Here is a 26,065-nt window from a genome sequence, read left to right on the forward strand (position 1 = left end):
ACCGCCCCGGCCCGCCCCCATTGGCTCCCCGGCGGCGGCTGCCGGCCGCGCAGCCCCGCCCCGCGCCTCCCCGCCTCGCATTGGCTGCGGCGCGCCGCTCGTCAAACCCTGCCGCCTCATTGGCCCGCGGGCCGGCCACGCCGGCAGCCGGTTGGTCGCGGCGGCGCCTGGCCCCGCCCCCCGACCGAAGTTTTGGCGGACACTCGGCCGTGAGGGGGGAGGCGGCTCCGCCTCGTCTCGCCCTTCCCGCCTCACGGCGCCGCGCCTCGGCGGCGGTCGGGGGAAGGCGCTCCCCTCGCTCGCTGCGCCCGGCCGGGCCTCAGCCCTCCCCGCGGGTCGAGGCTCCCTCCCCTCAGAGGCGCTGCGGGGCCCCTGCGGCCTCCCGGGGCTCCAGGCCCTGAGCGCCCCCGTCCCCCGCGGGTGGGGAGAAGCCTCCTCTTGCCGCCGGCAGCTGTTTTTGGGGAGAGGCGGCTTGGAGCGCCTCTGCGGGACGCGTCCCGCCTCCGCCGGGCCTGGGGCGGCCTCCGAGGCCCTTCGGGGACGCCTAAGTTTCTGTGTTTTCCCCGTCCCGCTGAAGCCTGAGCTGGCTGAAGATGCGGCAGTTGCCGCGTGTGGGACTGCTCGCGTTTTGCGGCCTGTGAGCAGCCGCTTGGCCTGGCGGGGTTGGGGCGCAGGGACTGGCTACTTGCCCCTGTTTGTAGAAGTCGCTGCCTGTACTTTCTGTCAGCCAAGTCGTGACTTTCCTGTCACGAAAACTTCATTAGTTATTTCGGCACCCTCCTATCTTCGCTTGTACGTATTAGCCAGCTCTTTACTGATCTCGGTGTTTATCCAATTAGTTGTGACATACAGATCCTTTCTCCTGCACCGTCTTGTTTACAAACCTAATTTAAACACAGTGCTTGTTAAAACAGGCCTTCGCAGACTAGGACAGAAAGATTTGAAATAGATTTTGTGAGCAACAAACTGCTATTACCGAACAGTTTTCAGAGAGACCAAATTCTCACTAAGTTATTTTTGCTGGAATTCACTGTGGGGATTCACTGTGCTGGGTCTAGCTTGAGCGTGTGCTGCATCGCTGGTGGTCTTCTGTCTTCAAGAGCTTAAAGTCAGAGCTGCTGCTGCTGCTGGTCTAAGTCGTCGCAAATGCAGTGTCTCCAGATGAATGCAAAGATTGCGTTCCACCACCTCCGCTGGCGCATCGGTAGTGTTTTAGACTGTTTCTGCTGGAAACACCTGCCCCGTCATCTTGCTGTGACTTCAGATACAGGATGATACGTACGTTTTTAATGGAAGTAAGCGGCAGACCGCGACTTTCTTGTAAGTATCGTGTATGTGAACGCTGGCACTCTCTGTACGCAGCTTGTTGGGTGCAGGTCAGGCCCGGTGGCTGTTCGTTGTGCGTCCCCGAGCAGCATCCTGGTTTGCTGGCCCTCCACCTGGTTTCTCCCAGGCACACAGTCCGCTTGCTCCCCTGCAAGCGTTGTCAGCTGCAGGCTGGTGACACGTGCAAGGTTCGAGAGTGTACAGGTCAATCTGGAGATTACTCCCATGTTTTACTTTCCTTTCAATCCTGAGGGCTGCGCTTTGGCTACCTTTCTGTTCTAGACTGTGCCTGCTAACCACATTACCCTTAAACTGTGACAAACCTACATGCCATCTTTTTTTTTTTCCCCAGAGCAGTACTCCAATTCTTTGAAAAAGTGGGAAAGACCTCTACAAGTACTTGTGACCACGTGTCCCATGATAGAGGTTGTTCTCAGTCACTGCTCAGCTCATGCATAGGTACAAAAAGGTGATCTCTATGATTCTCCCTGATACAGGTACTCCAGAGGTAGAGCTAGCAAATCACCTGTGCATTAGCACCTTTATCTAGGCCAGCCGAAACACTCGCCAGTCATCAAGTGTTCCCCAAATTATCTTTAAAAGCCGCTGTAAAAATTGATTGAAAGCCTGCAGTGTCACTGCAAAAAAATTTTTTTTTATTCTGCTGCCATACTTTGCCTACACTACTCTAAGGTTTTTGGTGCAATATGGATTTGCTTATCTTTGTCACCACTGTACCAAACCCATATGTAAATTAATTAAATTGCACTAACCATTGACATCTCGGTAGCAGATTTATAAAGACCAGGCAATACATTGCAATGTTATTTTAAAGGTCATTGTTGAATTGATATTTTTTCTTCAGTGCCAGAATAAAATTGAACTACATGTTTTTTTCTACCTTATGCTATTTATTGCTACTATTTCTGAAGAAGGAAGGATATCATGTTGAAAGTAACTATCATAACTGTCACTACACTGTTGACTTTACATGTGGAAACTGACTTCTCAAGGCAGTTGCTACATATATTAATTTAATCTCTCTTGTTACCAACCAGTTCTAGGTAACTAGTTAGCCTGCAGTACTGTTTTTAGAACTTTGGAGTCCATGAAGTTGTAGCAACAAGTCCACGGGAAGTAATGAAAAAAAAGCAAGTCTTTTTCCTTAGGATGATATTTTCTGTATGTGGGTATGGACCGCTGTGGGAATCTGTAAATTGAGAGGGGTCAAAATTCCAGGCTAAGGGTTCAGACGTTTCCGTTAAGTGCATCATAAGAGTATGGATGGAGCACATCATTTTTGAATTACGAAGCACATAGTATGTCAGACTCTTGTACTTTTATCAGTGCCATTGTGGTTTAGAATCTCTCAGGAATAACTGAAAATTATTCTGGAATGAAATCCCTATGGGCAACATGGAGCCACTGCAATACAGCAGAATCTAGGCAAAATACAATTATCAAACAGTTGGTGGTATTAATTTAATCTTCAAAATTATCAGCTCTATTTTTAAAATTCCAAGATCATTTGATACACTATTGTGAAATACTCAAAGTATGAATTTGGTTACTAAGCAATTTACTATACAGTATTTACCTATGTAACTGGCTTCTACTGTGTGGAGTACCTCTGCTCATTCAGTAAAACTGCTCCTCAAAGAAAAAGATTATTACTCTGCATAGTTTAGAAAGATCAGATCACTGGCTCCTTCTGTTAGGATTACCATTGTCCATGTAAGTATCAACATTATAGAACTACAATGCACTTCTTTTCAAAAATATATTTTACTAATTACAGGTAGAGATTAAACTTAAGTGTGGTTTTAATCAGTAACACATATGTTACTATCTAAAATGTCAGTACCATGAAAGTTTGTCAATGTCTGATAACGCCAAGATTTAGCACTATGAAAATAGTCGAAGATGTTGTGGTATTTCTAAAGGGACCTTCCAACCAGCTGCACTGATACTCCCGCTTAAAAGAGGCACAGCCAAGTTGATTAACAGCTCTGGGATTAACTCTCAGCCAAGGTCAGTGTTAGCACAGGGATATATAACCTCCTGAGAGCTGATTAAATGCAACCGAGCTTATTTAGGACCAGTATTTTATAGGCAAACTGTGTTATGCTTATGGAACAGAAAAATGATGTGAGGGGCTGGGCTGAGTTGCAAGAGAGACCCCGTTTAGGTAGCATTTGCATGCTTCTGAATTCTAGAAAGCCTGAGCTCTGTAGGTGAAATAGAGCTAGCATCTGTAGGAAATGTGTGGCTTCGATTAAAACAGATGCCTTGAAAATATGCTCAGTTAGGTGTGTGTGAATGTACTTGTATCCGAAACCTGAACCTCTGTCATGCTCAAGTGGGAAGAAATGAGGGCTTTCGTTTAGATTTTCTCTGACTTCTGTTAGTCACTATTCATTTAAATCATTTTTATTAAATATGTAGGGAGCTCTTGTGACTATGAAAGCCTCCTCTGAGATCGTAGTTCTCTACCATTTACTAAGTAGATATGGCAGTAGTTGAATCTTGAGGCTAATGCTAAATGTCATATTTTGATATTCAGGCTTTGCGAGATAAAAGCGATTTTAGTAAGAACATCATAATGTATAGTTATGTAACACCTTTCATTTCAACGTGAGGACAAAGTTCCAGGTACTTTTTCCCCCTTTCCTCCATGGCAATGTTGACTAAAGGACTTCCGACCTTCCTCCGTGCGCTCAGTGGTACGGCAACAATTTGTAGGTCCATGCTGTAAGCTGGCCCTGCGATCAATGAGATCTGCAACGAGAACAGATCCTTCTCCTGTGAGTTCTTTTTAACTGCTTACGGGCCCCTGGGGCCCCCAAACAGTGAATTGATCTGTATTTTCAGCAGAACTGGAGGGGCAGAAAATATCGTAACTCAGCATTGCTGCTGAGAAAACACTATGGGAAGCCATGAGGCCAAGAATACTGCACAAAAGTCATTATACTTCCTCACATCTGAAATGTTGCTGGATACCACAGAGATATGTTACAATTCCCTAAATTTTTAATGACTAATCTGGTTCATAATCCAATGAAAAACAAGTTAAACTGAGAAGATTCAAAATCATTTGGGAAGAGCTGCTCGTCCCATACTATTAGCTTGTGACATTAGTATTCACACCATACTTTAACGTAATGGCAGAAAAATTACTGGGGAAACTAAGAAGATAAAATAATCTCTAAGAGTCCAAAGTACAGGGCATATCCACCTGGAAGCCTGAATTACATTTAAGTGTTTTCTGGCATTTCACTGGAGAAATCTGGAGGAATTTTTCCATGTTTATTCAGTTTAAAGGTATGAAATTGAGTGCAATTTCTGGTCCTGAATTAATTTTAAGTTAAGTGTTTATATTTTAAAGGATTTGCAATCCCTCTGAAGTATGCACTTGTTAGAATAGTATATATACTCCATAGCAAACTGTCTGAGAAGTTTTTTTTCCTGACACAGCAACTTTAGTGCTCCTTATTTAAAGTGGACTGCTACTATTAAATTGTGGGAGCGCATTCAGCACTGCAAAGAAATATACTCTGTCCTCAGAGCTAAAAATCTACTGGCAGATTTAACCAAAAATCAACAAGACAGATTTACACGGTGGGTATAAACTGGTTTTAAAAGTAACAGTGGAAGATGCTGACTGCTTTTCAAAATCTGTCTACATCCTGCCAATGGGTGGTTGAAAATCTCTGTCCGCCTATCATGACTTCTTCTACTTTGCCCTTCCTGCCTCTTTCCAATACCAGTAACCCTAAACAGTGAGCAGGAGGTAATAAAATATATTGCTGTAATAAAGCATTCTCATCTCATGCTCTGCCCAAACAGCTGTGCAAGAAGCTGCACATTTTTGTGTCCAGGTTATGGGGCTGTTTATAAATGTACACTTGTTTTCCTATGTTCTATATTACAGAAGATGCATATTTAAAAGAGAGAGAAGAACTTTCAAAGCTCTTCATTAAAAATAAGCTGGCATTGCAACAATATGTAAATACAATAGCTTACTTGTGTGTACCTTGATTCATTCCTGATAATTCCATGTGTGAATACATATCTGAAACAAGACTGCCTAATTTCTGTTTATCTTAATCTATGGGATAAGGTATTCTTATTCTAGAATCAAAATGTCTGCATATGAAGTTAAATGAGATAGTCAATTGGGGTGACTCCATGGGTAGACTAGTTTTATCATAAGTGAAACTGCTCCGTCTGCTCAACACCCAGATAATCGGGGGAAAGAAACTGATAAGACAAATTGCGAAGTGACTCAGGCCAAAGGTACGGCTTAAGGCTGTAATTGGATACGTTTGTAGTAGTGTGAGTTGGTTTCTCCCCTGACTCAACCAGCTGAACAGTGGCTGTTCTGCCAGCTACTTCCTGAGTATCGAGGGGTTTCTGCAGAGTCATCCTTTTCCTGCCTGTTTCCGTCAGCGAGTCAAGCGTGCACGCCTTCAGAAAATGTAGCCTTACTGTAACTCTCCTCAGCAAAGAGATTCACCTTCTCAAATGCACAGCACCTAGGTTTCATTTCCAAAAAATAATAGCAGCTGCTGGCAAGTGTTAAAAAAAAACAAAAAAAAAACAAGATGACAAAAAGACAGAAGAAGCCTCAGAATCTGATATAGCACAGTATTTTCAACCAATGTCCTGCCAGAGATCTTATCACTACTGTAAAAATAGCCCATGTTGCCAGAACTCATTACATGCGAGCTCACTTGAATTGGTGTCGTAATGCCGCTTTATTTTTTTTTTTGTGAAGAATGTGTTCAATGATATGTTTATATCCTCCTCATAGATACGATGTGTATAGCCAGAGGTACCATACGTGCCTAATCTATCTGCCAAAATTTCAGGTCTATCTCTATGTTAATCATAAATATCAACCCCCTTCTATTTACTGCAGTAGCATCTTAAATAAAAAGTGGTACAAATTAGGATTTTTTAGATAAGCATAAGAGATGAAGAAAGAACACTTATCTGTTACTATGTGTAGCAGTCAGTTTATATGTAGGTGTAATGAAACAGCCTGTTGAACCATAAATGTAATCTTGATCATAGTTGCATGGAAACAATGCTATTGTATGTTGATGAAAAAGGTATAATCAGCATGAAGTGAAACTGATGACTAATTCCAAAAATAAACATCCTGTCTGCAGCAAAAGCCCTTTTGTAGAAAAATGTATTTTCCTCATTGACCCGTAGTGTTGTATTACATTGCAGTATCAGCTCTGCTGGCAGTAACATTCAGATACAGCAAAAGATTATGCTGTGGAGAGTTTTCATTCTTTAATTTGTCAGTTAGTTTATTCCTCCATTTCCTGACCAAGAGCAAAGAGTTTCTCCTGACAGACTTTTCTGGTGACGTGGCAGTGAGGAACGAATGCTCTCAGCCATGTTACTTTCAACTGTGATCTTATCATATTTCCTAAGTGAGATGGGAGATTACCAGAAGCCCTAAAGAAGCAGAAAGTGATGCTTGTAGGTCACTAGGCTGTGGTCTTTTCTTCCATGTGAGAAGCCCTGTAACAGTCAGCCTTTGGTCTCAGATTGTTCGTGTAAAATTGCTTGTAAGTATTGGTAGTTATTAAGGTCTCAAGTTTTTTTTCCCCCAAATAATAATGATAGAAACCCATTCTTATTTTAAAGAATGACAATGTATCTATGTAAGGAAATCTCCTGAGTAAAACCAGAGACCTTACTCCATTCCATTTTCATTGCCTGGAATCCCCATTACTCCATTATGAACATTATGGAGTAATAAGTGTCTCCAGCAAACCAGCAAGCCCGTAGCCTCAAGGACAAGACCATTATGTAGATATTATAGTGGAAATGGCATAAGGGAGGGACTGATAGATGAGTGAGGCAAGTGGACCTGTTTCCCTGTGTACTACAGAGCAAGAGAAATAAAAAATACTTAATCCATTCATTAACAGGAAAAATTGGCTTAAACATAGGGAAAAGACATAAATTACCTTTCAGGGTTTTTTATAGTTTTCAATGGACAGTATGGCATTTTCCCCCAGAATGTTTTTAAATCAAAATCTCTAATTATCTGTTGAACAGTGATTTGTGGTACATTTTGACAAATCCTAATAGCAACTTAGTTCTGGGCTCCTTGGTATAACAGGAATATGGAGCTACTGGAGCAAGTCCGGCTGAGAGCCACTAAGAGGCTTAAGGGACTGGAGCATCTCTCATACGAGGAAAGGCTGAGAGAGCTGCGACTGCTCAGCCTGGATAAGAGAAGGCTCAAGGGGATCTTATTAATGCTCTTAAATATCTGAAGGGAGGGTCTAAAGAGAATGGGGCCAGACTCTTCTCCGCGGTGCCCAGCGACAGGATGAGAGGCAATGGACACAAACTGAAACACAGGAAGTTCCATCTGAACATGAAAAACTTATTCACCGTGAGGGTGGTTGAACACTGGCACAGGTTGCCCAGAGAGGTGATGGAGTTTCCTGCCTTGGAGATATTCACAACCCGTCTGGACAGGCTCCTGGGCAATGTGCTCTAGATGACCCTGCTTGAGCAGGGGGGTTGGACTAGGTGATCTCCAGAGGTCCCTTCTAACCTCAACCATTCTGTGATTCTGTGTGAACTAAGATTTCTGTAGCTGCCAGTGCTTGTTTTCTTACAGTTCAAATTACCTTGCTGCCTCTATCAAGGTAAAATCTTTCAATTTCTTGACTTTATTTCTCTTTACATTGTAAAAACAATATGGGCAATATGTCCACTTCTGGATTCAGATGGAACAACTAAAGACTTTGTCATCCCTAGCTGAAAATTACTACACCCACAATTTATTCTGCATCATGAAATGTGTGACAGCTCCCTGGGCTGCCTCAGTACAAAGTTAGCCAGGTTAGCTCAAACAGCCTTCATCAATTAAAGCTAAGAGAGCTAAGTTTGCACCGAAGATTGTCCACATAAGGATGTCTACAGTTTCCTTTTTTATCAGCTTTCTTTTGGAGTAGTAACCTCCAGCATAGATTCAGTGGCAAGAAGAGTGGAGGAAGTAAGGTCTTAAATCACAGCAGCTGTTGGCACAATGAAAGTATTTAAACCCAAAGTCTCCTTTTTTGCTGCTTCAAGCTCTGTGCTGTGAACATTTGCATTGGCTACAAAGGCACAATGCCAATTTAGGAACATTAATTGCAACAGACCAAACAGAACTATGGATGAATACCACTTATTCTACCTCCAGGAACATTTATATAAATTTACATCTTGCCTGACAAATCAATGAGGAGTTGCTGACTGACTCATTGTTCTCCATCCTGTGGCCCCTGTCATCCCTGAGGCCCCTGAGTCAAATCAGTTAACACTGAAGGGGACTTTAAAACAGACCGCGTTACTCTGATGACAATGGCTTTAAAAGACAAGCTGCAGTTTGCATGTCCAGGTTTAACAAGGATCACACAGCAGTCAGTGAACAAGCAGAGCTTTAAAACCTTTAAAGGTATAGAGTAACCAGCAAGGTTTCACCTGCTTTTGTTTTTGGCATTTGTGGTTAAGAGAATGAATGCTATAGGAGCTGTAGCAGATGGAAAGTTCCCACATAGGCATGTGTCTGAATCTGCTTCTACCTAATTTAGCAAGAACAGTGATGTTCCTAGACTGGCAGAAGCTCACAAAAACGCACCCAATTTTAAGCACTTGGTACAAACTCATGACATATTTAAGGGATGGCCCTTCAAGAAGCTAAGCATTTCTAGCTCTTTGTGAAGATGAGCAAACCTTGGGTCCTCAGCCTTCCCCTGAACAAGTCCTTAAGACTGCAAGAGAAAAGAAATTAAACTAGACGAGAGGAAATGCCCGCTCAGTTGAGCTTTGTTTTGTAATACACTGGGCAGACTGCAAGCTCAGCAAATCTCTGCAAGCTATGTGGCCATATGGGCAATGGCAGTTTATGGAACGGCTGTGCCAGATTTGGCAGCCTTGGTGATGACCACATGGCAGGTCACTGAAAACCATTTCAGTGCCATTTGTATAATCTCACTCCTCAGTCATCTGAGAAGCATATGTGAGACAAGGGTGCCATCATTTCAGCTCTGAAACTTGCACTGTTCTTGATATAGCATGTACACTTTGTGTGTAACCAGAAGAGATCTTTTACTATGACTTACGTAATTGAAAAAGTTCAAGTTTCAATGCTAATAATTGTTCTTTACATGTGTGTAACGCCTTATGTTTGAGTATTTCAAAGTAATTTTCAGGTAAACATATCAACAAAGATAGATCTTTTTTTGGAGAGAAAACTAAGACACATGACAGGCTCAAATTAACAATAAGAGGTTATTTGCAGCCCCAAATAGACCTCAAATCTCTTGACTCACAGTCCTGTGCTTTAACAATATGACATGTTTTCTTAATGCTTTAGAAGTGCCCCTGCTTATGACTTACGCTTACATTGTTTCTGGCTGGTCAAGGTTGGAGGGATCATTGTGGCTGACTGCTGATTGTGTCACCTCTGCATTCACTAAATGCCGTTTCATCTCTCAGGCCTTCTGCTGCCAGGCAAGATTAGCCTGAATATGGGAGCAAACGAACTCTTGCAACACCTGGCCCCTGCTGATAACCCCACCCAGTTTGACTTTAGGCCAAGACGTGGCACGTAAACAACCTCGGTTGCATTGACAGATGACCTCATGAGAATGAACAGATAAGACTAAATGATGCTGATATTACTTGATCTGTAAGCCATGTTTGATATTGTCAGTCAGTGCAGCCAGGAATGCTGATACGGCCACAAGCCCTCGGAGAAGTCACTAGGAAGCTGGGTCTCGCCATGCACCCGTCAGGACACGGACTCTGCTCCCCTCGGCCTCAGCCTCGGCCTCGGCCTCCCGGTGGCTCCGCGGCAGAGCCCTCGCCCCGAGGGGAAACCCTCCTCTCTGGGTCCTCTGGAGCATTGTGCCGCAGGCCTTTCTGCATGCCACAGCGCATAACTACAGCAATGAGCAGAAAATGCTATCGCTTACTGAATGTGGATGTACTTCTATTTCTGTATACTTTATTTTGTCATAAATAATTCCAGTAAGAAGATACTGCAGGAGCTTCAGTACCAGTGTGTCAGTATAACTGCCTCCAATGGTGGCACTTTACCGCTCTATTTGCCCCATAAAACACCCACCAAACCAGTCCAGTCATATGAGAAAAAAACTGGGAAGACCAGACTAAGAACTACTACAAATGTGAATTGATTCTCTTTGCAATCAATCACTTAAAAAGGGTAGGGGATCTGCACTAGGCTCGTAGAGACAGATCCCAAGGTTCTTTGTCAAGTGAGTTGTGAGTTGTGCGAGAATCATGCCTGAAGAGAAGTAGAATAACATGATATCTGGAGCTGATCCATACTAAAAGGGAACAAATACGCACGTTACTTTATTTACGGAAAGCATATTCCCCAGGGTAGAACTGAATTCTACTTGTTTGTCCCATTTGTAAATAGCAAACAAGACATCTGGTCCTCAGTTACGTTGCAAATAATCTTACTAATGCTGCTGTTCATTTTGGACAGTTCTTGAATGCTCAAGAAGAGCTGAACTTACTTTGGGAGTCCCTTAGTATCAGCAAAATAGCATTCTAACACTAAGCAAAACAAAATGTTAAGATAGTCAGAGAATTTCAGTTTTCAATTATACTTCAGTTTTTAACTTGATTTTCACCGTATTAGTGAAGCCAGTGGGCTACTTCACCCTATGAGAAGATTCTTTTTCTGTAATGGTAAATTAACATTAAATACAGCATTAAAAATGTCATAACAAGGCACAAACATTTAACAGTTATTCAGTTTATGGAAATTACTTCAAATCCTAATTCTGTCTTCCAAAGTGCTTGCAACCAACCTGATGTCACCTGCAGACTTGACCAGTGAAGCTGGACTTCTAATGTTCAAGTCATTAGCACAAATATGAACTGCATTACAGATCCTTTGCTATGTCTCCCAGTTGTGTGAGAGACTATTGATAACTACTCTGAATACAATGCAGTAATGTAATATAATATAATATAATGTGATATAATATAATATCGGCCTTGTTTTCCTATTAGAACACTATACAGGGCTGTGGGAAAAGTTTTTCTACAGTCAGAAATACAACATACCTACTGCTCCTCACTCGTAATGTGGTCACTTACTCTATCAAAAATGGAAATTGTGTGTGACTTGATTTAGTTTGACCATAACTATGGCTGGATACAGATAAGAAGTTTCCTAGCAACTTATTATCTTGTAGATGCTTTCACAAATTGTTTAATAAAGTGTTCAGTATCCAGCCAAGTATCCTGAAGCTGAGGTGACTGAATAGTGCAAATATGTATTTAAGAGTCAGTTTTGATTTCATTGTTAACTAATCCCTCAGTATCTGTCTTTGTACAGTAAACAACATATTTCAGAGTTTAGGTCAGATCCTTCTGCAAACATGTATAAGCAAATAAACAAAATCATGAGATTAGGGCAGTAAACTGTGGGACTTCAATGGCTGCGCTGACAAACCAATTTAAAATAGCACTTTATTTTATTAACTAAAACATCCAGCACTGTAGTGCACCTAAAGCACCTAAAGCAAGAGCAGCCTGAGGTCTGCACAGCCTGCGAAGTGTCTGAAGGAGGGTTCGGGCTGCCACGAGCGCTGGGATCCGGAAGGAGCGCTCCCGTTCTGTGAGCCCTGAGCTCATTCTGCACTGCGTATTTGCTTAAAACAGTAATTTTAAAACTCCTTTTAGTCTTCCTTATGAAAGGCTCTCACGTGAAAAGACTTCCCTCCCCAAGGAACGGTTGCTGTGGCAGGCTGGCAAAGAAGAAGTAAAAAAAAAAAGTCTCTCCCCCCCCCCCCCCCCCCCCCGCCCCCAGTTTCACTCTCAGCTAAGTGGAAGCAGAAGTGTCTGAGCTCCTTATTCCTCATGTGCCTCGTGCGGCTCTTCCCGTCTGGCCGGGGTGAGCCTGCCCGGTCAGGGAAGGAGCAGACAGGGCTATTCCTGGCCTGCCTCGCTCAGCTGACAAACTCAGCAAGATTTGAGAGCAGAAAGACAAAGGTTTTTAGGGAGTGCAGTTACCGGTTTTTAACAAGCATGAGTCATATTTGCTTTCTCCCTGCCACATTCATACCTGGTGCCTCTGCGCAGCTGGCTGTACCTGGGTGCGACAGTTAGTGGCCTATAAATAAATAGTGCGGGGACGAAACATGAGTCACGCCGGAGATGATCCCCTGCGTTCTGGGGGCCGTTTCTGGGCCCAAGTGACAAAAGCCGGCCACGCTGCAGTGCCGCTGCGAAAGCCAGCGGAGGCGGAGAGCAGCAGTACCTGCAGCGCTCCCTCGGGAAGGGGGCCGCTGGCTCAGTCTAGCTGCTGCCACATCTGCCAGGTTTTTTGACCACCAGCGTAACAATACCATACCAACACCATATTATGAGCAATAACAACAGCAACTCACCACAACTTAAACATCACCAGCACACAGCAGCCATCTGCCATACCATAGAGGATCACTGAGCACCAACTGAGCACCCGGTCTCAGGTGGAAGTAAAAGCTTGGAGCTGTCGGCGTCAGGGAAGATCTCAGTAATGCAGTTAAATGCTTCCACAATAATGAACATGTTGAGAATGTCTCCATGTACCAGTAAGTGTGTGCCCTGTGGCTCTGGGCAGCCTTACCTTTATTTATATGGAGATCTGTGCTGGTTTGCAACATGTGGTTATCAAGCTCTGTCATGAAAACATTGAGATCTGTTAATAAACTGCATTTAAACTAACTCTGCCTACTGCTAACTGGTAAAAAACAGCATAAGATGAAAAACTAAATGCTATCCTAGATGCTATTACAAAATCATGCTGTCCTAGTATGAAACTCTGGAGGCACTGCGCAGAGGGAAGGCCTCCGCAAGCATCACCAGCGTGCAAGGCAGGCTGCATGTCATCAGGAGAGGACGGGGTGCTTCCCCCACCCCAGCCACTGGCAGGCTCCCGGTCACACAGCCTAACGCTCTCTGGATGCAGAGATCCAGCTTTGCTTTTTTTGCTGGACTTCTGCAGAATGGCAGAAATTAGGGCAAATTCCTTACACTTTCTGTGCAACTTGCATGCCCATAGAGAGCAGAAACCATCCATTTCTGAGAGAGGGAAGCTGAAACTGGGTTTACTGTTTCAGTGACAAATATCACTTATCTGAAGGATTGAAAAACTGCTATCCAAATGACTAATTTCTTAAAAGCTAATTCTTTTCTTTTATATGTAACACAGTCATTTATTCCCATCATTAGTAGACACCTTATAGAAGCTATAATTATATGTAATTAACTTTTCCCATTTTTCACTAATTTTTTTTTAAACCAAATACCTAAAACCTATGATTTCAAAGAAACAAGCTGCGTTAGAAGAGGAGAGCTGAACGCTGAATCAAAGTCATAGTATATTCTTGCAAATGTGTATGCTCTACAGAAAATACACTCTTGGTTTTCCTTCACTTTAAAAAGAGCAGAGACTCCAACAAGAAATATCTAAGATCACAGAATCACAAAATGGCTGAGGTTGGAAGGGACCTCCAGAGATCATCTAGTCCAGCCCTGCTGCTCAGGCAGGGTTATCTGGAGCACATTGCCCAGGATTGTGTCCAGGCGGGTTTTGAATATCTCCAGCGAAGGAGACTCCACAGCCTCTCTGGGCAACCTGTGCCAGTGCTCCGTCACCCTCACAGTGAAGAAGTTTTTCCTCACGTTCAGACAGAACTTCCTGTGTTTCAGTTTGTGCCCGTTGCCTCTCGTCCTGTCCCTGGGCACCACGGAGAAGAGCCTGGCCCCATCCTCTCGACGCCCTCCCTTCAGAGACTTGTACACATTGATCAGATCCCCCTCAGTCTTCTCTTCTCCAGGCTGACCAGGCCCAGCTCTCGCAGCCTTTCCTCAGAGGAGAGATGCTCCAGTCCCTTTATCTTTGTAGCCCTTCGCTGGACTCTCCAGTAGTGCCATGTCTCTCTTGTACTGGGGAGGATATTGTGAACCTTCCTGTTATATAGTGAATATAACTGCACGGACTATTTCATATTCATAGTTATAATATATGAGGCACTTGGGAATTCACACAGTTAAATTTACTGGTGCAGAGAAACAGAGAGGTAGTATTATATCTAGAAAAATGAGGTAACACTCAAATGTTTGATATTATGATCATGATAGGGACAAAGCTCAGTCCAATTTTTTCTTGCATGTAGATGGATATGGGCTGTACCTACATTGTACTAATATGGGAGTGTTTTAAGGGAGTTGAGAATAGTTGGCCTTGTGCAGAAGTTTTTGTAAGACAAGCATTGGCTGAGGGAGCTGTTGGCCATGGCCCTGTGAAATTTTGCTGCAGGGAGGAAACACAGAGGGGAGCAGTAATCCCAAGTGTCTTTTTTCCTGTGGAGAACCTGGATGCTTACAGGCATAGCAAGAACAGATAAATGGTCCTGTTGTCTTTCAGCTTCACTGAAGGAAACTGGGTTAGTGATGGTGGTGTGCACGTTTCACTTTATTATGGTAAATAAAGAGTTCTCAGTATGGCTGTCTAGGGATGCAAGCAAGGCAGCTTTCTATTTATTATTCTTCCTACTATAACACTTTAATAACAAGCAATAGTTACTTAGTCAAATGAGCAGCTGAGTTTATGCCTCAAGAACTTGCTAACAGACAAATTTACTTTTATTGAGGGCTTAATGAGAACGACCTTATAAAAGAAGTGAGGTCTGTAGTTCTGGGAATAGTTAATTTATTTCAAGCAGACAAATGAAGAAGTTAATAATGGACACAGTAAAACTCTCCCTTCCTGAAGTCCTAAGGTGGAGTCCATTTCAGAGCACACCGTGCGAGGTCTGAGGTTTATGCCTTTTCCCATAGCTAGTGAAGCAGTGTCTTTGCTTAGACAAGAATAAAATAGTTTTGTATTCCCAGCTTGTATTCCGGATTCCTTTTCTCAAATCATACCGAAGATAAGATCAACCCTTTTTCATCCTCAGACTGCAAGGACTAATGAGAATGCATGATTTCACCACAACTGAATCATGACAAATAACATACAAATTTTACAGATGAAAAAGTGCTTCCTAAGGGGAAGGCAATAAGATATAAACGTTAAGCATCAAACAAAACTGTATCAGTGACATCTCTGCTGGCATTAAAGCTTTCTGCTATTTTACAGACTCGGTCTTTGCTATGACCAGGCAGATGCTGCGGGCGGTGCAGTAGCTGGAGGGAGGAGAGCTGGCGCGCTCGCTCGGGGACGGGCGCTGAGGCTGGACGCTTGCCTCTGGAGCCTAATGCTTTTTGCACTGGTGTGACAACAAGAGCTGTGCAGAGAAACTGATGAAGGTAAATGCTGCATTTTCAATGCAGATATTTTTGGTGAGCAAAATTAAAGAATAAGACACAAAGACAAAGAACGACCGTTTGCAGTACTGGTGATCCTTAACTTCACATGTGAGAATGAATTTTTGCATGATTCTTTAAGAGTTATGAGATCTACCAAGATTTCAGTTAGAGATCAAATGAATACTTATTGTAATGGTATTCTTCTCAAGGCATGTGATAGATAGCATGGCTAAAGCCCTACTACCATTTACACAGCACATTTACAGCATTATATAATCCTTTTTTGTCTTTAGTCTATCCATTGTCTCAACAATTCCCTGTCTGGTCAGGTGTCCATCCTCACTCAGTTAAATCCAGTTTAGACTGTGCGCTTCTCAGGAGGGAGTGGTGCGTTTGCAAATGCATATGTATGTGTGTGTGTGCATGCACATGCGCAAGTACCGTACCCACCTACAATGCTGCCTGCAGCAAAAGGCACAATTCTTAGTGTTTTGGCCAGTTAATTGTGCACCTGGTGCTCAAACACGTGCTCCGGGGATTCCTGATGGGGCAACTTGCTACCTGCAATTTCTACCCCGAGGAGCCGCTGCTGTTGTTTTCTCTGCATGCTGGGCTGGGAACAGCTCGGATCGGAGCAGCCGCCTCTGCCGGCGGAGGAAGGGAAACGGGCAGTTGGAGACAGTTCTACGTTGCTCTGCTATGAATTGGTAGAGCTCCCCGGGAGGCAACAGGGCCCTAAACTTTCATTTAGGAAAGATAATTTGCTGTTCTGCAGCTAAATGTCCAAAGCATGTCCTTTTAACCACAAAGAGCCTTGGTGTTATTTCTAAGTCCCCTCTATATTAAAGAATCAACTGAAATGATCCTCAGCTAATAGAAATACACCCAACCTTCACCTGAGGCAATGTTTCACTTGTTCAAGTCTCAGGGCCCACAAGCATCTGCTGTTCTGCTGATTTGCCTGTTAGTCAGGATGTAGCGGTGGCACAAACAAGATAGTCTTAGCTAGGGGCTGCAAGTAAGGGGTTTGTGGATGAAGAGGGTCTCTCTAAGCTTCTCCTTTGTGCATCCTTAAACATGAAAGAATAGATTGTAAAAATGTTCTTGGTACTGCAAATGCTCTGGAACGCTCAAAAAAACCTAATAAACTGTAATATTAATTTACCTCTTTATTGTAGAGGGACCATGAGTCTACAAACAGACAGGCTGTGTTCTTACTACAATTACTTTGTTTTTTTAAAAACACGTTAGTAACAAAAGTAGCATTTAAAAGTAAGAGGCCCTGATTATTTAACACAGTGCACAGCCTGTAGTAAATGTACTTTTTCAGCTTTAGGAAATCTATTGTTTAATTAATGTTTTATGGAAGTTTGAATATGTAAAGCACTGTATAAATGCTGAGTATGATTCAGTTTTCAGTATCTGAGCATAAATTATGCTTAACAAACAGTCTGGGATAAGAAATTCCATAACATTTGGCAAAATGGCTCATACATTCCCAGTAATTCTACATAAAATCTATTCATAGTGTCCATTGACTGGAAACAATATATGTGATTCTTTTAGTTGAACTGCTTAATTCAGATATTCAGCAGATAACTGCTGCTGCTTCATAGTTCATGGATTAGAATTTAAGAGAGCGGCTGAGGCATACATTTGAATTTGATTAATGACAAAGGAACCATTTCAGAAAACAGAGGGCACACTGTCCACTTAGCTCACAAGACAAAACAAAAAGTCAAAGTGAGCATTTTCAAGGGAACAGTCAAATGAAAAATGGTACACCTCCGGCACCGAACGTTAACCAGTTTTGTATATAATGAAGACACTAGGAGGTGTGATACATCAGTGCCTGAATGAGCCTACCAAATTCAAGCTTCTGAAAGTAAATTCTTCTGGCGTTCGGTTAAAATGAGACAGTGCTTAGAGCTTCTGATTCTGTTTTTCTTTCCTACTTCTGATAATTTCAGAGTTGTCGGGGCCTACTCCTGTGCTCTTTGCACGTGCAAAATAAAAGGAGATACAGGTTTGCAATTAGCAAGAAGCAAGTTTGCACAGCGTTGGGCAAAGATACTTGAACGGGCTCTAAGCAAGCTTGGGTTTGGAAGCAGTATTGTCATCCTGGCATAAGGCTTCTTAGCCGCAGGCGTTAAGCCAGCTAGCGTGGTCCCTGACGCGCTGTACCGCTCCCGGTGTTTGCTTAGATATTGGCTGGAATGAGCTGGGATGTTTCCGAACAGCACTGACACAGCTGTGGTGATTTTGGGCAACCACGAATCTCCTGTCAGCGATAACAGTAAAGAAATGACAGCAGCCCGAATAGGACTGGAACTCCAACCACCAAGGAAGAGCGTGCTCGAAAGGCCTGTGAAGTGAAGAGACAGTAAAATTGCCACGTAGGGTCATTACGGAGTATAGCGTTAGCACAGTAATTACCAACATTTTAAATGAAAAACAGGTGATTGTGATAACATAATTGTCTAATGGCTTCCAAAACTGATTCATCTGGAAATTTAAGTGGGTTCTTCCTTTCTGCTGCTATTTGATGTGATAGCGTTAATATTCACTCAGATAATGAAATAGTTCTTTAAACTGCCTTTTTCTGTGTTTGTAATGCTGTAATTCTGTAATGCTCTGGGATGTTTGTTCCTCTGAAAATGACAGTTTGAGCTCAAGGAGGTAATTACTGCAATCCATGGAGTAACAGAATGGGCTGTCCTCAGTCACTGTTTTGGACAAAATCCATGAGACTTCACTCCGAGGGTTGCAAAACTAGACTCAGTAATTGATGGTACTCCTTATTTCCTGGTGAAGATATTTTTTCCTTTCAGTTTCCTGTTTCTCCTTCTTTGCTACAGACCTCCTCTAGACCTCGAAAAGCTACAAAAGAAGTACAGTCAGATACCACTGCTGTTTCAGGGATTTCGAATAGTTGAGTGAAACTCTAACTCTAAGCACCAATTTGCCTGTAGAGAATTTGAAGTTAGGACCCAGTCTAGTGGCGGAGCAATAGTTTAAGCTATTTATGCTTCCTCACAACTTCAGTCTGAGCGAGAGAGGTCTGCAAGTTCGAAGAGTTCTTTCTTCTGTCAATGGACCAGCCAAGAGAATGAGAGCATACTCCAAATGCACTGGCTCATCTGAATGTTTTTATTATATACAGAATACTTTAAAAGCTCCTGGTGGAGCTGGATGACTCACAGGATTGGTAATGGGATTAGATCATTGGTTCAAAACTAGTTCAGGACCAATATCCTGTAATCTGATATACGTGGCTAAGCCCTGTTGATTTGGAGGAGGTTCTGCAGAGACATCATAGTTTTTTCATGCAGATCACAATGCAAGATGCAGAAGAACACAGACTAATAAATACATCCATTTCATCATTGGTTTTTGCTCACGTTCTCATTGCTGGGTCACATCATTAAATAACTTAAACAACTGCACTAAGGGGGAAGAAAGCTTTCTTGCTCCTACTAGTGCCTGTAGTCTGCGTGCCTTGGCTGGACCTGCACTGGGAACCCTGCAGAGATTCATGTCCCGGCTCAGACTTCCCTGGAGCTTCCCAAGTCCGCCCTTCAGAACGGAGCATTCCTGGGATGTGGGGAAGGGGAGGACACGTCTCCGCTGAAACGTGAGCTTTCAGACCCTGGAGAAGATATGCAGGAGAGTTGTGTATCTGCCCTGCCTTCCCGATCAGCCTAATGCCAGGCAGGGAGAGGGATGTACCAGGGCAGGACAACTGATGAGTTTCCAGCATTCAGAATAGAGCTTAAATGGGTCAGATGGGAAGACGTAGAAACTGCAATCATGGCCCGCTGGCACCGACACGTTGGGCTCTAGACCACGGAAGAGAAAGAAAGATTTTGTCTTCCAATGCCAGCAGGATTCGCAGTGGTAGACTCAAACATTGTGCGTTACTCCAGAGTCTTGAGAAGAGGGCGAGCGAGGGAAGATTCTCTTTCCATTTAGCTCCACCAAAATGCATCTTCTTCTGAGGTGAAATTACTGTAAAACAAAAGCTACATAAACATTTAGGATGAAGAAAAGTACCACAGCCACTTGAAACCGCAGAAGCAACTGGTTAGCAGGAATGCACTCAGCCAATTTAACATTTTAGTGTTATTTTTAACATCTACATAAGTCAGGGAAAAATATTAAACTGGAGACATGCATGACATGGAAGTCTCCCAAGAAAGACTACAGGGACAATGGTTGGATCAGAACAGAAAAGACAAATATAAAACATTTAACTTGCACGTTAAAAATAGTTTGTAATAAACTCCAACTATCTTTTTTGTAAATCTCAAGAGGCCATGTTGACCTGGGGCTAGCTACCATGCCTGCCACAATTTTAGTTGAATGATCTGGAATTTGACACTCAACTTGTCGTGCAAGGGGTAACTAACGACGGGTAGCCATGCCAATACTTCTCTCAGAGCACAAGGAACAGCTTTTGACAAGCCCAATTTCATGATAAGTGGACATGTTGTCACCCAGCTTCAGCTCAGTGGACAACAGCACCTCCTTATGCTTATCTGTTGCAGTCATGCAAACTTTGTCCATCCACAATCTAGGTATGAGACCAGTTTCATGTTTGAACTGTGGTTTTTTAGCGCTTATCCAAGCTATTCTTTAATTCTTACTTAAGAGTATGTACCACATGTTAAGAGCTTTTCATCTCATCTTTTCTCTGAAAGACAGGCATAGTCATTCACTCTCATTTTCTAATAAGATTTTTATTACTCTTGATATGGAAGGATAGCATCTTTTTCTTCTCATTTAGTGCAAGAAAGCCTTGCTATGGGGGAGAGAGGAGAGAGCTTCCAAGGTGCCTGAAGCACATGAATTTCAGAAGAAAAAACTTCACATCTCCATTGACCAGCATACAAATGTTCAAATTGTATTTTACAGGAGCATGAGTGTAGCCACCACTTCTTACTTTTGAAGAGCATTCAGCTTGCAGAAGGCGAATGTGAGAAGTGAGCCTTTCCTTGCAATTCTTCAGCACTTTCACGTCATCTTTAGAAACAGCAGCAGCTGTCTGGCTGCTTTCTCGGGGTAGGGAAAACTAAGGGCTTAAACATACAATCCCTTCTTTGGGGAAAAACCTACGAGTAATTGAGTTTAGGGAGAAATAATATATATATGTGTCTGTACACATATGTACAGTCACAAGTTATCACACGTTTTGGAAGTAAGGACTGTAATTGCTAATACATTTGGGCACTGGCTAGATTTGTTAATAGATTTACTTCAGTAGAAACGTACTTTAATGCCAAGGGTAGCCTGAGGTTTATTTTGGTGATAAGAGCAAGATTTCGCTGAGCAGCCGAGTCTACCTCGCAGCTGCCATCGGAAGAGGCCGTCCAGGTCCACCTCCCACCGCTGCCGCCTGGCCGTCCCGGCCCCGGGCTCCAGCCGGTCCCTCAGCAAAGCGGCTTTAATGAAGCGACCGGCTGCGTTTCCGGGCCGCTCTCCGCCGGTTCGGGAGGCTCTGCGCGCCCCTGCCCTTTCCCTGCCGGCAGAGCACAGGCTGGGTGCCTCCCACCCGGCCCGCCTGCCTTCGCCCAGGAGCCCCCCTCTTCCTCTGGGTCTGTTTCCAGTGAAATTGTTATTCTACTTTTCAGCTCTTCCTAAATGACTTGCAGAAGGCAATGACAGGTTGCAATTTTAAATCCACTTAGCTATTTTTTTCCTGAATAATCCTGTTTGACAGGCTTTTCCCCCCTCCCTCCTTGTCATTAACCATGGCTGCAGTTCAGGCTGAGCAAAGAGCGGACTAATTGCCTCGGTCCGGGACTCAAATGAGAGAGGTTTGGGGTTGCTGTCGCCTAAACAAACAACCAAGCCAGCCTCCAAAATCTAGCTGAAAACTAATTGGATTCATTACATACCATGAAGAGTTATTATTTAATTTTGGGACTGACATTGCAGATTGTTTCACCGCTGTGGTAAAATGGACATCTTTCAGCTGTTGCTGTGGAAGGCCCAGCAATTAGAATAAATGCAGCTCGAAGCACTTGCTCTGGGCAGAATTATAATTTCTTCATGTAGTTCTTATTAATGAACTGTTAAGGACTGTGAATATTTCTGCTGCTAATGCTTGTGTCAGTGCTTTCCAGTAGCATACATTATACAATCTAATCAGCTGCTAAATGGTAATGTTTTTTACCTTTATCTTCCCCCCCAATAGCTAAGTTTTATTCTTTCCCAAGCTGAACTAAAAGGAGCAGTTGCAAACGAGCCTGGCTCTCCCTGCCGCGCGAGGCGGCCTCCGCGGAGGGCACAGGGAGGCCAGGACCTGCCGCAGCGCGCCGGCCACCCCGCTCCAGCTGCCTTTGCTCAGTGCTTCCGCTTCCCCATCCGTGCAAATGTCTGGTTATCGCCCAGAAACGCTCCCCGAGGCTTGGCCGCCCGACCCGAGCAGGCGCGGGGCAGGGGCCCCGGGCCGCTGCAGACCACCCTCGCCTCTGCATCTCCGCTGGTGTTGCCGGCGCCCATAGCAGATGCCAACGCACATGCTGAACAGAAAGGGAAGGTGCCCAGGTGAAACTCATCTGTAGGCGTGGAGCACCGTTCTGTAAGTGCGGGAAGAGGTACATCAGATATGCACTGTAGCACTTAGCAACCTGCTGTCAAATCGCAAGCAGACGGCAGTGAAAAACACCCCAAGGAAACAGGACCCAGCTGCAGCACGCCGTCCTGCCTCCCAGGAACCGTCACGGCCGGGGAGCCGCGGGGCAAAGCTTCCCTCATTTGGTGGAGCCAGACCCAAGCTCGCTCGGCCTTTTCGCTCAGCTGGTCGGATGTGAGCTCCTTCCAGTCGAGGAGGCAAATATTTGCATTAGAGGTGTTGTACCGAAAAAACAAACCTTTCTCAGCAGGACAAGTGTGGTCACAGGGCTGCTGAACTCGTGCCTGGCACTAGCTCAGGACATGGGCAGCGTGAACACGAGTCTGTGGTGCATACCAATACAGGCATGGATTTGCACCTGCATTTGTCCTGTTTAGGTGCTCACAGAAGATGCTTACTTTAGCAGCCTGGCTGCCAGCAAGCCCTCTACATAGCCAATGCAGAGAAGGAGGTTGGTTCAAGCAGGTGAAGCTACAGCAAGAGGATTAAATCCTGGGTTAGATTGCTAAATCCTGGGCTAAATTGCTTTCTGCAGGTGCCAACAGTTACAGGGATGAATCTAAGTATTTGATAACATTATTGGAGACAGCTATTTCAGTAAACCCTTAATTTTCCACTCAAAATTTGTATGTATGTTCCTTTTCCTATGTTAATTCAAAATGAAGTTGGGCTTCTCAGCAGCAAAGCCAAAGCCATTTGCAAATATGGGCTCTCTTTTCCTCAAATTTTGACTTCTTTGTCTCTCTCTCTCTCTCTCTCTCTCTTTTTTTTTTTTTTTTTTTTTTTTAAACTTCCTGTGGATCAGGCTGGCCTTGAAGATGCAAGTTGAATCTTTGGTCCTGAGGATGCTTGTCTTGGACAACCTGGTGCAGTCCAAAGACCCTGAGCCGGCTTCACCGAGATGCTTCAGGATGCTGAGGTGCTCCATTGCTCTGTGGCGTTCAGGAGCTTCACTCACCAGCTCAGGTATTGTGGTGTTTGCAAATCCAGGTCAGATTGATGCCCCATTGTGCTGGTATTGTGCAAACGCCCTAAGACAGCTCTTTCAGATTGATTTCGCTGAAGTCTACACCCAAATTAATTGGGCTTTGCGTGTCCGTATATTGAAATGTATTCACTCTGTTCCGGCTGACCTCCAGTTTCCATTAAGAGCATTTGACAGCTCTGAATCTCCAGCATGTTTGCAAGTGGGTGTTTCTTGCTGCCTGCCTTGCGCTGTGGCAGGAAGGGGACGCACCGCTAAACGCCCCTGGCCCGGGTGGGCCACGGCCGCGGGGAGCGCTCCCGGCACCGGCTGCACCCGCGCGGCTGTCTCGGGCAGCACCTCTCAAAGGCGCTGATAGGAGTGGGCCCTTGGTATGAGAGAGCTCTGTGAGCTTCAAAAATACATAGTGTGGGATAGCAGTTGGATGTGGCAGAGAACTATTATTTGGGCAGTGATTTTTCTCTCTAAATTAAGCATCCATCCTTCAAAAGGCACTGCCAAGTACTTACTGTTTTTATTGTTGGCAACCTCCTTTGAGCCACTGTCCTTTAAAAGTCAAATGATTATATTCTTTCCAGTTAGCAAGTGTTTTTCACAGAAAATTTGAACCCATTGGAATTAATACAGTGAACACCATGTAATAACAACCGAGTATAACTTCAGCCTAGCTAAATGACCAATTATTGTGTATTTGTGCTGTTGCATCCTTTCGTGTTGAAGCACTCTGGGAGAATTCATTTATTTTACTTCTTATTGATTAGTTTAAAAGGTTTTTGCTTACCTTGTGCTGTCTGGAAAAGATATAAACTTAGTTATTTAAAGAAGTTAATGGAATTTTTCAAATTATAATGGAAACATCTATTGCCATCATATTTAAGAACTATTTACTTTACATCTGACTGTTCAAATAATCGACGCATACAGCATAGACATGTTGATATGTTTATTATTCTAGAAGAGAATGGGAAATAAAAGATAATCTTCTGTTGCATTTTAATTGCTCATTTCCTGTTTAAGATAGCAAATGACAGATCGCTGTGATAGGGTAGATAAATGGGTGCGACACTGCGCACTCCATTATGCAGGCAGTGCCTTGATTAGTTATTACAGGAGCAAATGGAAAAAAAAAATTATTAGGAGAGGAATCCGGAGGTAGTATTATTTTCTTAAGCAAGTAATAAATGCAGATGATTTCCTCCAAATGCAGAGAGGTTCCAGAGTCACATAATTTGGCACTAATTGATTCTATTCGAACGTGCTGCTGCTGAGCAGATGGGTTTTATACTTGTGCATTAAACCAGGGGCTAGCTAGCTAAGTGGGTAAAAGCTCTGGCCTTTCACCTCGGCGCAGCTTTGGGCTGAGCAGCGGCGTGGGTCTCCTCTCTGCCAACAGTTCTCCTGGCTCCCTACATGCAGACCTGCATTCGCGGCTTGTTATTTATATTTTGTCTAGAGTTATTTCCCTTTTAAAATTTTGTTTCTCTTCACAGTTTTCACGGGCCTGTTAAATGCCTGAGACCTGATTAAGGGGCAAAACATGAACTCGAGACTCCTCATAAGATTTCAGCTCCAGGATAGAGCAGATATCATACAAAAAAGCTAGTAATGGGGCAGAGTCTGGAGAGCAAGATTATCTCCCTGAGCCTGATGAAGACTAGGAGCAGTAGCAGGAAAAATATGGTGAGTCCCAGCTAAGCCTGAGCGCTGCTGTCGTGCTCCTGACCGCAGAGCTGCTCCCAGGACGGGGTCTTCCCTTAAGCCTGCCCGGCGGCCAGCTCCCTGCCAGGACTTCGCTTGGGCACGAGTGCAGATTTTCACTTCTCCAGGTGTTGTTTGTGGATTAAGTCACACAAGCATAAAAACAAGCAAATCTCTTAAAACTAAATAGCCGCTACCACTTAAAAAAGTTCTTCAGGCATTAATAGAAACGGCCGAACCCGTTGTGCTGCGATTTCCCGTTGTCAGGGCAGAGGATGGAGCGGGTGGGAGTCGGGCGGGGGGAGCTTAGCGGGAGCAGCAACTGCTGCGGTCCTCGGCGCAGCGCCTGCGTGACAGCGGATTGTGACAGATGCTGAGAAATCTGAAAGCTCGTATTTTAATGTGGTACTAAATTCACGGAGACACGTCTGCAAAGCAAAAAAAAATGAGAGGCCACTTACTGAGCCAGTCTAAATGTACTGAACATTTCATAATTAAATGTCTATTTAAATATCTTTGGATTAATGTTTTGGGATGAAGAGTCAGGGATACGTATGCTTGGTAATTGCACGGAGATGGTGACATGATGCAGGTCCTGGGCGAGCCGAGGGGTGACAGGGCAGGGGCTGCGGGCCCTGAGCTGTGCTGAATCCGAGGGCAAAAGGCATAATTTAAAGGCTCTCAACCTAACTGAACTGCCTTTTCTGTTGGTTCCCTGCCTTTGTGTTTTGTCAAGTTTTATGCTTAAGCTATATTGCTGTATAGCTAATGGTATATGAGAAAAGCCAGACCCATAAGCTGTTTACCTGGCAGCTTTTCCCTGACTGCTTATCCCACCGGAAAACTCAGATGGAAATGTCCCATCACCCTGCCGATAACGGCGCTGGTCTGGTAGATGTGCTCAGGAAGAGGAAAAGAGAGAAAGGAAGGTTATTTCTCTCTCCCCTTCCATAAACAGCCATCCCAGCGAAACTGGGGCAATGTCCCTAGCCGGTATCCTTCATCTCCCGTGGAGAAGATAATTAGAAAAGCAATCGTTTAAATCATTTAGAAACCTT

The 26,065-nt window shown here is 43.9% G+C and overlaps 1 long non-coding RNA gene across 1 annotated transcript; it reads left to right on the forward strand.

Annotated features, from left to right (window-relative positions):
- The first annotated feature begins 181 nt into the window (after positions 1-181).
- On the forward strand, positions 182-25,271 carry LOC104145052 (uncharacterized). The gene is made up of 3 exons (XR_694230.2): positions 182-1,320; positions 23,130-23,290; positions 24,800-25,271. It is a non-coding gene; the product is annotated as an uncharacterized lncRNA (long non-coding RNA).
- The last annotated feature ends 794 nt before the right edge of the window (positions 25,272-26,065 follow it).

The sequence above is a fragment of the Struthio camelus genome, chromosome 9 (assembly GCF_040807025.1).
Source record: "Struthio camelus isolate bStrCam1 chromosome 9, bStrCam1.hap1, whole genome shotgun sequence".
Classification (NCBI taxonomy): Eukaryota; Metazoa; Chordata; class Aves; order Struthioniformes; family Struthionidae; genus Struthio; species Struthio camelus.